This window comes from Papaver somniferum, chromosome 1 (assembly GCF_003573695.1).
Source record: "Papaver somniferum cultivar HN1 chromosome 1, ASM357369v1, whole genome shotgun sequence".
Classification (NCBI taxonomy): domain Eukaryota; kingdom Viridiplantae; phylum Streptophyta; class Magnoliopsida; order Ranunculales; family Papaveraceae; genus Papaver; species Papaver somniferum.
The window spans coordinates 232313932-232325929 of record NC_039358.1 but is presented as its reverse complement, the minus strand read 5'-3'; positions in this window follow the sequence as shown (position 1 = coordinate 232325929).

The window sequence follows — 11998 nt, the reverse complement described above, 5'->3', positions numbered from 1 at the left end:
CCGCCGACGCGGATTTGTATATAGATTTGTCTTAGGTTTCTTTTTATTTTTACTTTTTGTTCTTTTTTACGCGTTTTGGTATTTTTCGATTCTTTTCAGATTTGGAGCGAAGCTACAAGGGAAGAAAAAGTGTTATAAAAGGAAAGCATCGCCAAAGAAGGAAAGAAAAGAGGAATCCGAAAGGAGTGAAGAAGAATATTTTGTATATAGTTATTTTGTTTTATTTTTAGAAACTGTAAATAGGGTGTTATTTTTGTAATTTTTCTTTTCCTTTTTGGACATTTTTATTTTTGGAGTTTTTGGACATTCTTGGACATTATTTTTAAACCCTAAGGAAGGGTCAAAATTAAATATCAACTGTTTGCAGGGAAGGACGACAGTTACGATACTGTCTCGGCCCCTCGGGTTCGTACACTGACAATGAAATTGGTGGCCTGAATCGACTTCAACGGTTCATCGCCCGTATGGTACGGGAGGTAAGACTCTATCCACCCACGAATCCCCTGTCAGTGGGTTTTATTTTGTGTGACAACTCACATCCCTGCAATAGAATGTCGAACTGGTATTATAATAGCCAATACAACGAATATCAGACTGAGTTTCAAAATGAACGTTACTACTTTGACCATAGTGTGAATAATGGTTGGGAACATCAGCCTTTTGAAGGTTATGGTCCATACCATGGTGCGCCCAATTACTATCCACACGCCAAGCGGTCATACGAGCAAAATTCCTCTCTACTAGACTCAACACGTAAGTTAGATGAGTCGACACGTAAGTTAGCAGAAATGAATAACTTAGTTATGGAAGAAAGCAATGCAACGAGTGAACTTTCTTTCCTAGATTCAATCAGGAAGTCATGTGAGTCGACTCAAAATATTTTGTTAGAGGCCCAGAACATAACTGCTCTTAATTTCCAATATAGTGTTTCCAATAGTACATTTGAAAATGAAGATAGTTATTCACATAATCAAGATGACGAGGATAAAATTGGTAATACTACTTGTTTAGATGAGGTTCAACCATTTTCATGTTATTATAATGATGATTATGATGAGGATAGTGTTGATGAAGAAATTGAAATAAGTAGGCATAATGATCAGGAATTTGTTACTCCAATTGAGCTTAATAATGATAATGTTTCTAGTTCAAATCCAAATAATTTTAATAATTATTCACCTATTCAAAAGGATGAGGATTTGACTAGAGATACCCCCGTTTTAGACGATGTAGTATTTTCTTTTGATTACGAAGCTAATAATGGTTTAGAGGAACGAGTTTTTTCTGAGAATATTGTTTTAGAGTCTAGCGATTTAGAAACATTAGTCTTAGACAAAGAAAGTGAACTCGTAGAGATGAGTGAGGATGAACCTGACTTAGAAGAATCAATTGACCATTTTCAGGAATCAAATGACCTTGAAATTAGGGAAGTTGTGACTAGTCTTTCTAGAGACACTGAAAACTCTAAGTTTGGGGGTGATTATCATTCTCCATGTGATTTAACTATTAGAAAGGTCCCTCACTTGGGACTTGACATATGTGCCTCAACCATTTTACAAGATTATCGTCATACACGTTTTCCTGAACCTAGTGATGTCCATAAGGAAGTTCAGTTATTAGAAACCTATCCTCTGGTTGATGTGGTTTACCCAGGCTATGATACCCAGATTGACTTTGTTTTCCCACCAAATATTTTTCAACCGATTGTGGGAATGTGTAAGTTTCAAATGTGTCAGTTATTAAGTTTTGAGACTAAACCTAATTACTTTAGGAGATTAGGGTCGACACATTTGTTAAGGAAGACCACCACTCTCATTGTGGTCAGCTGTGTGAGTCAAAACTGATTGACTTTAAGGATCCACAATTATTCAGGTTATTATTATGTACTTCTAAGTTTTTACTTGAGTTTTTCCAGACTCTAATACCTGAACCGGACCTTAGCTTTGAGGAATCCCAGCGCATGAAAATATTTTATCTAGACCCTTTCATAGAGCCTGAACCTGAACCACATCTAGATGTAGTTGTCTTAAACAGGAAACTAAACAAGGGTGCGCTTTATTTGTTAATTTTCTTGGCATGTTGCATATTCCTTTTACTTGTGATAGCTCTATTTGGTTTTGATGACCCACAGATATTTCGGCTATTACTTTATGATACAAGATGATTAATCCTTTCTTATGTCTGGCTGAAGACGTTAAACTTAGCACTTCTTAGGAGGTAACCCAATCTCATGCAACACGGTAATATCTTTCCTTACTTCTTTTGCTTCAAATGGTAACATTTTCTACTTGTTCATGCTTTTAATTTCATCTTTAGAACATTGAGGACAATGTTAGATTTAAGTTTGGGGGTATGGGTTAAACATTTTAGTTACAGTAAATGATGAGTGCCAAATAATGTATATATTTATCCCTTTTTGTTGGCATTTAACTCATCTTTTGTGCAGTAATTCTACATTTTATCCCATATTCTGTATTTTCATTGTTTTCAAGAATAAATATTTTTCTTACTTAATTTTGCATTTTTAGGTAATAAATAAAGTTTAGATGAATAGCAGAGCGGAAAAGAGCAGAAAAGTAGTGAAAAGCCGGGAGGAATTACACAAGGAAGCCGCGAAGAATGTTGTGCACAAGACCAAAAGGGTAGAATTGGGCTCAAGAAGGAAGAATTGTTCTTAAAGAAGATATGGGCTTGGCATACCCAAGGCCCAAAATCCTTACCCAAACCCATTTTCTATATCCATACCCGCCTCCATTCTCAGCCGTTAGATCGGATTCATCTCATCATCTAACGGTCGCTCCATCATCGTTCATCGAAGTCTGAAGCTCCTGCCAAACACTACAGCACCTAACTCCATCCGGAGCCGTCAGTTTTGTTGTATCTCGTAATCTAACGGTCGCTCAAGATTTATCCCCATCTCGCCATTAGATCATCCATTAACTACACATCCCACGGCCCAGCTCGCGAAACATCATCTCTTGATGCACCCGCCTCACACCAGAACATCCCATACCCTAAAAACCATCGAGAACTACGCATTACATTTCTCTTCTTCTCTTTCTTTTTCTTCCTTGTCCCCCGACCGTGTGCAGAGAGCTCTGCAACCACCTCTCCCTGCCACCACCATCACTACCAGTCTTTGCCACCGCCGCCTGCGCCACCCTCACCACAGACACCATAAACCCATTCCCTAGTTGCCTCTCTTTCTCGTTCTTAGCACCCCCACACACTAGGTGCTATAATCAAGAGAGAGATAAAACTAGGGTTTCACCACAGTCGACAGAGGAGACCAAAAGAAGGGGTTGCTCGAAGAGACAGAAGCAGAGGGGAGATGGGTTCGACAGAGGAGACAATTTCAGGGTAAGGGTTAACTTTTCACAGACCCTAATTTTGTCTGTAATTTGGGAATTGGGTGTAAGAACCCTAAAATGTAAATTGGGTATAAAAAGGGGACTGTGGTGTGTGTAATTTTCATGCTGGACTAGCCAGTGTCCAGGACTGTGAAGTTCTGTTAATGTTCAATTTCAGTTTCAAATCAATTTTAGTTAATTTTCAATTTCTGTTTTATTTCATGTTTAATTCCATGTTCATTTAGTTTATGTTCTTATAATTTCTGTTTGTTTCTAATTTCAATTTAGTTTTGTGTTTAATGTTAGTTCACTGTGATGTTTAGTTTCTTCAATTTTCCTAGTGCATGTTCCCGTTGATGTTTGTGTTCCATGTAATGTTAATGTACCTGTCATGTGATACATGTTTTGTGGAATGTTAGGCTAGAAGCCTTAGAGCATTGTGTTGATTGAGCATTGGGGAGAAACTAGTGCTCACTAGTGACTGTGAGCAAACTGGTTCTCTTCCCACTCTAGTAGTATGCCTAGGCTCACCCTCACCATCTCACCTTCACCATCTCCCCTTCCCTTGGCTTAGGCCTTGGTTTACTTCCATTGTTCTTGTTTAGTTTCATTGCACTGTCACTTTTCCTCATTCCTTCACTGCCACTGTTTTACTTTCACTTGTCCTTCATTTTGTTTGCCATTTGCTGCTGCTTTCTTTTCCTTGTTGTTGCTGCTGCAACTGGGCTGCTTTTTCTTTTCTGTTTTCATTTCACTGTAAATAGCATTGCATTGTAAATATCATTGTCTTCTCTAGCTTCCTTTGCCTCATTAGAGCCATTGTCTTGGCTTGTTAGCTTACTGCCCTGCCTTGGCCATTGTCTCTTAATTGCATTCTGTTTTGCAAAGGACCAGCTCATTGTAAGGCCAAAGGCCCAGTCCACTGTTGAGTCAACCAAAGCCCACTTCATTACCAAGCTCAGTTCATCTCATTTCCAAGGAAAGGCCAAGTTCAGGTGTAAACCAAAAGCCTAGCTTAACCTGAGGCCCATCCAACTAAGCCCAAGGCTCAGTTCACTTCAAGAATATTGAGCCCAGACCACTTGAGTACAAAGGATCAGTTCACTTCATTGGTACTCAAAACTCATTGGTACCAAAGCCCATAGCCCATTGTTATCACCTTAACTCAAAAGCCCAATAGCAATTTAGAACCCAAAAATAGCTAGAAAACTCCAAAACACACCCAGTCTCTGTGGATCGACCCGTACTTGCACGAGCTACAACCGACGACCGTGCACTTGCGGTATTACTGTAGGCCCGTTCTCATTTCACTTCAATTTTATACGCTTTCCCGGGCCCACCAGTAAATAAACTCCAAAGCCTAGAAATTTATGCTTATTAAGGATGGAACTAACCAATCTAAGTGGATGGAAGCATCTTGGTTGTAGGAGTTGAGGAACCAATCTGATTAGACAAAAACATCTAAAGAGTCTATTCATAAAAGCACATAGCTCAGGTGTTAGAAATAACATGGTAGTTTCGCCATATCTCGTTGAGTCCTTTTCACTTCTGTTTTTATTTTGTTTTCTTTTTTATATGTTTCTCTAAGTGATTTGGTGGGGCTCACGATTCAAGTTGTTACCACTGCTAGGGTGAAATAAAGTGATTGAGATACCAAAAAAAAAAAGGTTGGAAAAAAAAAGTTGAAAAAAAAAGAGAAAAAAAAAGGGAAAGAAATTAAGACCAGACCATCAGACCAAACGAAATAAATTTAATAAAGTCGACCACTGGTACCCTTGTATATGCCTGTTGTGTTGACCTAGAGTTAGGATTATCGACCACTGGTACCCTTGTATATGCCAGTGTGTTGATATTAGTCCAGACCAGTATCTCAGTCCATTAGGATAGGTTCATCCTAGTAGTGGCCTTCAGAAAGATATGAGAAACACCGTTCACTTAGTAAACATCAAAACCATCTATGTTTTTCTCTATTTCCATCTTCTTGATCTATCCATGTGATTAGTTTTGACTCCGGATATTGATGTCCATAGTGCGACTATCTGAGTAGAGCTTTGTCACTTATATATGAATTTTAGTATGCTTGAGTGCAAACTCGTGTACAACAATTGGAATTTCGCATCAGGGTACTTCCTCCTGTAGTCAATAAGTATGCCAACCAAGGAGATTCTTTAGTGCTTTCCAAGGTTATGCGTAGATAGCTAGGGTCTGGAGTAAAGGTTTTGTGGGTATGTCTCTTGTAATCCCTCCCGAGAATATAACTCGGCTACTAGGGCCACCTAGGGGTTTAAAGGCCTGTTGCATACGCTAAATGCAACCGACAATGCCTGCGACATTGAGTTAGGATTTTATTTTCTATTTGATTTGCTCGAGGACTAGCAAATAATAAGTTTGAGGGTATTTGATAGGCACATTTTTGTGTCTTATATAATCTCAATTGTATATATTATTAGTGCTTGATTTTATATTTATTATGTATTTTTATGTCCTTGTAGGTATTTTTGGAGAAATAAGCTTTTGCGGCGAAATTGGCTAAAAAAGTGGTTTTTGCGCTCGTGGGAGAAAATTACTATACGGACTCTCACTTTGGATAAGGGGTAACCTAAATACTAAGGGGTGACCCATTTCCAGGCATCTTCTAAAGGGAGAACAGCCACAGATAAGGGGGAGGTCACTTTCTTCCCAAATTCAAAAAAAAAATTTGGCGGGAAAATATTCATCACGTCTGCATGATTTTTGGGTGATGATTCGATCGAGTTCAAGAGCGATTCAATGGCTGAAATTGATTGGGTTTACTCCCTAGGCCTAAACAGGCCAGGTGAAGTCTTTTGTTTGAACCCAAATTGGCTAGAATAGCCGGAAAAAGAAATAGAAGTCAAGTTATACACGATTTACTGTTGGAGCTATTTTTGGGAGTTCTAGGGAGATTAAAAGAGGGGTATCCTTCCCAAAGATACATATCTATCTAAGGAAGAGTTTGAAATAAGTTGGAAAGCTCAGAAACGCGTAAAACAATTTTGGGAAGAGATTATTGCCGTAACTTCCAAGGAAGGAAAGAAGAGATTTCGAGGAGTTTTGGGGAGATTAAATCGCTCTGTTTGTTATATATAAGTTGCTGGGAGGTCAAGGAAGGAGGTCGAGAGTTTGGGGGTCGATAGAATCGGAGCAGAGAAGCGCAGGTGAAGTTGCATGAATATTCACCTGCTGCTGGTGAACAAGAGAAGCTGAAGAACATTGGACAGACGAGAACAGTCGCAAAGGCTGTCGTATTCAAACAACACATCAGAAGTATCGCTGTTCAATACATCACATATATCATAAGTTGTCATCTTTTCTTTGTAATAGTTCAACACCCGTTGTAACAGCTGTTTGTAACGCCAATACAGCATTGCAAACTGTCTGTTTTATAAGTTTTCTCTTGCTTTTCACCTATTTGAGCTATGAACACCTATTTTGAGAACGTGAATAATATGAGGAGCTAAACCCCAATACTGGGACAAAGGAGGAAGCTATTTTTCATGCATGTGGTAATTCTGCTTATTTCTTGTATGACTTTTTGCACTTGATTTAATTGTTTTATGATTTTCACTAATTAGTTGTGATTTCGTTTGATAACGTATGCTTAGTCTTAATACTTTTGATGCGTTATGCTTGTGATTTACAATTAATCTTTTAAAAATCCACCTTGGCAAAGAAGAAGAGTCTATAAAAGTTAACTTTGGAGCTATAAATGTCTAGAATAATTAGTTGAACCACATGAACATGAGAATTGGTGGAATCCGAAGTCCTAGTATCTCTCGTTATCGTGACAATCTTGTGAATATATTTTCTTTATTTTAGTGTTTTCTTTATTTTTAAGTCTAGAATCGAATCTTTACAAGTCTTTGAACGAACTTTATTTACCACTTGAAAAACTACATCAATATAGTCAATGAGGATTAATGGTGTGTGGCAATACATTGACCTCCCAGAAGGGCGCAAGGCTATTGGAAACAAATGGGTTTTCAAAGTCAAACGCAATGCAGATGGTTTAGATGAAAGATATAGGGCTCGCCTTGTGGCGAAAGGCTACACCAACAGGAGGGTGTTAACTACGAGAAACTTTCTCCCCAGTGGTGAGAATTGCCTCGATACGCCTTATGCTAGCTATTGTCGCACATATGGATTTGGAACTTCATCAAATGGATGTTAAGACTGCATTTCTCAATGGAGAACTAGATGAGGAAATTTACATGGAGCAACCAGAGGGCTTCGTGATTAAAGGTCAAGAGTGCAAAGTTTGCAAGCTCCAAAAATCTATTTATGGCGTAAAACAATCATCTAGACAATGGTATTTAAAATTTGATCGAGCCATTGTTTCCAATGGGTTTACGATGATAGAGGAAGACCATTGTGTGTACGTTAAACGGTCCGATAAAGGTTTCCTTATCCTGTCCTTATATGTTGATGATATCCTTATAGCTGGAAGTAACATGGAAATTGTTGTCGCCACAAAAGAGTGGTTGTCCTCAACTTTTGAGATGAAGGACATGGGAGAAGCAAGTTATGTGCTCGGGATTAAGATCCTTAGAGATCGTTCAAAGAGAATTTTGCGTATGTCACAAGAGACATACATTAAAAGGGTTCTTGAGCGATTTTACATGAAAGATTGCAAGCCCATAGACACACCGGTTACTAAAGGTCAGAATTTAAGCCTTGAGATGTTCCCTAATACCCCTGAAGAGAAAGACAGGATGTTGCGGGTACCCTATTCCAACGCAATTAGGAGCCTGATGTATGCTATGATGTGTACTCGACCTGATATATGCTATGCTATTGGATTAGTTAGTCGGTACCAGTCGAATCCCGGTTTTGAGCACTGGCAAGAAATCAAGAGGATACTGAGGTATCTCAAAGGGACGAGCGACCTCATGCTATGCTACAAGGGTTCAGATCTACGTCTCAGTGGTTATTGTGATGCTAACTGGAATGGCGAAATGGGAGCAAAATGCACATCAGGGTATGCTTTCTTGGTAAATGGCGGGGCCATCACATGGGGTAGTAAGAAACAGTCAATTGTCGCTATGTCATCAATGAAATCTGAGTTTGTAGCTTGTCAAGCTGCAGTACAAAAATCTAATTGGTTAAGGAGGTTCTTTGAGATCTTTGAATTTGTCACTCACGCTAATGATGCAGTGAAAATTCACACTGATATAACACATCAATGATTGCTTATGCAAAAGACCTAAAGTACCATGGAAAGACTAAGCACATTGATAGGAGGTGTTGCTTTATTGGAGCTGCTCTTGCGAAGAAAGAACTAGTTTTGGAGTACATGCCTACAAAATTGATGATAGTTGATCCCCTTACTAAACCTATACCAAGAGATGTTTTCTTGTCTCATGTTAGAGCGTTAGGTTTACGTAGGTGGTAATGGATGTCTCTATATTTATTTCATTTTATTTTTAAGACATGATGATCGTAGATGCATATGTTTTATGAATATTTATTAATAATCAATACAATTTGATAATGGATCACTGTTGTGATTAATTATTTACTTATGGGCATGGATATACACGCTGAAATTGGTGCATAAAGAATGCATTATGTCAAAACTTGATTGATATGTCACGAGGTATGGACTTGCTTACTCACATAAGCAGTCACCTTTTTGGCGCTAAGGTGAGAGAGCAAAGATGAGATGATGCATCTCCCTGGCATTACCAATATGAGATCTATATAGTGAGGATCGATGATGAATATACCTACTGTTGATCATACCTTGAAGGATATCCAAATACGAAATCTCTTCCGCGGCGCTTGTTGAAAGCGAGCAGTTAGAAATTTCAGATTAGGCGTAAGAGTTGCGACTAAGTCAAGATTTGTAGAGTGTAAGAGTTTGTGACATATACTTGTGTAGACAAGTAAAACTCCACTCTAGCGCATTTTCCTATTATGCCTGCTTGCGACCACTACGGAGGTGCGAAAATAGTTCCCTTCTTTTCTCACCATGTGAGTCCGTATGATAATTAGATTATACACAGGTGACCTTACGATTTTTTACTTTGTTATTAAGTAAAAATTCGATGATTTCTACTTTAGTATGTGTCCTATGGACATGGATAATCCTACTTAAAGGGTACATATCTGGGAAAGTAGTTGATTCTGAAACTTCATGGCAATAGAGCGAGAGGAAGGTCATCAAACTCATGAATGTTTTATATTCACAGTCGAAAACTTGAGTTGCCTTGCTGGAGTTGCAACACAAGTGTGAATGTATTTACAATAATCTAGCATGAGGGTTAGACTAGCTCTACGAGGGATCAGACTAGTCTAGACCAATGAGATTTTGGTGGACCTAGGATACTACGAGATACAAACATTTTTGTTAAAGGGTTGATGTCTCTATGCTGACTCATATTGAGCTGCTAGTATGGAGCTCCAAAAATGCAGGTACCTCGACGATCGCACGGGCTATTTACTAATATGAACTTTTATTTCTTCTGGTACAATCCACACACACTATGTGCGAGTGGGAGATGTTAGATATTCGGGTTGGATCCGAATATCGTCACCCAAATTGTATGTGGCAAGCCCGGTAGGGTTCATACTCCTTAGGGTTTGGAACCTATATAAACATCTCTATTATGTGTGTAGTTAAAAAAGTGACTCCCACCGATATCACACCCAAGTTTTACCATTAGAAAAGTGGTAACTCTAACCCTAAAGAGAGTTACCATTTAGAAAAAAGGTTTTAACTTCTTAGTCTGTGAATCAAGTTTGTGCTCATCTTTGGTGATTGTAGTACCTTCTGATCGTCGTGTTGAATCGTTATTGTTGCTGTTCCTTGTTCTTGCTAATCGTAGCTCAAGTTCAAGATATGAACCGATACCCGTTTCCGCTTAATCGTATAATCTCTGATAGCGACAAATTAGGTCTTTAATTTCTTTTTTGTTTTGATAAACTCATTCGTATAGATTAAGAAGATCACTCCATAAACGTTTCTCTAAGAATCTCGTCCTTCCATTCAATCAAAGGTTGAGGTTGAGGTTGAATTGTAGATGAACTAACATATGAGTATTAATGGTTAGGCTTTGCCTGCAACTGATTTTGCAAGAATGAGTATCTCTCTTGAGAAACTAGTTAAAAGAGTATCTAATTCTCGAAGTTTCCTAGTATAGAAGGGTAACCGACTCTTAAAATATTTCCTAGTTTAAACAGGTAATAGATTTGTATAAAGGCTGCTGGTTACTTCAACATAAGAAAAGCCGCCTAATTGTATCACTAGATTCAGCTCATTAGTTTAAAAAGGTATAATAGCCACGCAATTGCTGTCTTAAGTTTTAATATTCATAGAGTGTACACAAAATCAGACTCCCCTAAATATATCTTTTTTTTTTGATGGAAAGACAAATTTTATTAATCAAATAATCGAGTACAAGAGATTTATAATCTCATTTTTTACAAAAACATTGGAAATAACATTAGATTTTGAAACTCTTTGTTGAATATTGGTAGACATGTGCCTAAGATGCTTTATCCGAGCTTTTTTTGGCAATGTAATCTGCTGCAAAGTTATATTTCCTGTTTATATACTTTACCTGGGCTTGTGGAAGATTTTCCAATATTGAAGTAGTTTCATGTATGGTATTATCCGCATTCCAAGGAGAATCTTTGCAAGTTTTGTTGATTGTTTACTCCAGAGTTTTGCAGTTTGTTTCTATCGAGACACTAGATAATATATTTTCACTTAACCATGATGAGGCTTTTAACAAGGCTTTTGATTCTTCATGAAAAGCTGAGGAGGCCCACTCCGATCCCGCTGCAATGTGCATGAACGATTCGCTGTCCACAGAGTAAAGAAGAAAGGCGTACTGATAGACGCATTTATGTGTCTAATATAGCCCAATTGTATATATTGTTAGTACCCATTTTTGTACTTATTATGTTATTTTATTTATTTGTAGGTGTTTTTAGAAGAATAAGGTTTTGCGGCGAAATTGGCTGAAAATGCGGCGTTTGAACCTCCGTTGATAGAGTACCGGAAGCACCTCAGAAATACCCCGGAGGAACCCCGAAAAAGTGCGGAAAATGTCCCAGAAAACTCACTATACAGACCCTCAATTTTGGATAAAGGGTAACCTAATTACTAAGGGGTGACCCATTCCCAGGCAGCTGCTAAAGGGACACCGGAGTTGGATAGGGGGCATCTCTTCTTCACATTTCAAATGAAGTTTTGGCGGGAAAGTGAGTTTGTTAACCGGCAGTTTTTGATCGGAATTTTTGAAGGAGCTATAGTGCGATTAAAGGGCTGGAAATGTTTGGGCTTACTCTATGGACTTATAGGAAGCTAACATGGGTGATTTTAAGGGCCAGAAGTGGCTGGAATGACCGGGAGAAGAAATCAAAGTCCAAACAGGACACGTATGTTGTTGTTCACGTTCAAATATTTTGTGAGAAATTTTTGGGAGACTTTCACGCTGGATATACATGTATTTGGTCCTGTTCAAGTCCTAAGAATAGTTTGGTTGCTATTTCATAGCTAACAGCACGCGTAGAGAGTCACGGGAGAGATTTTCTCTCAACTTCATGCGGAGAAGAATAAAAAGAATGGTCGCTGTTAGTAGAGATTTTTGGGGGATTTGAGGGTCATATAAGAGTGGGTTTAC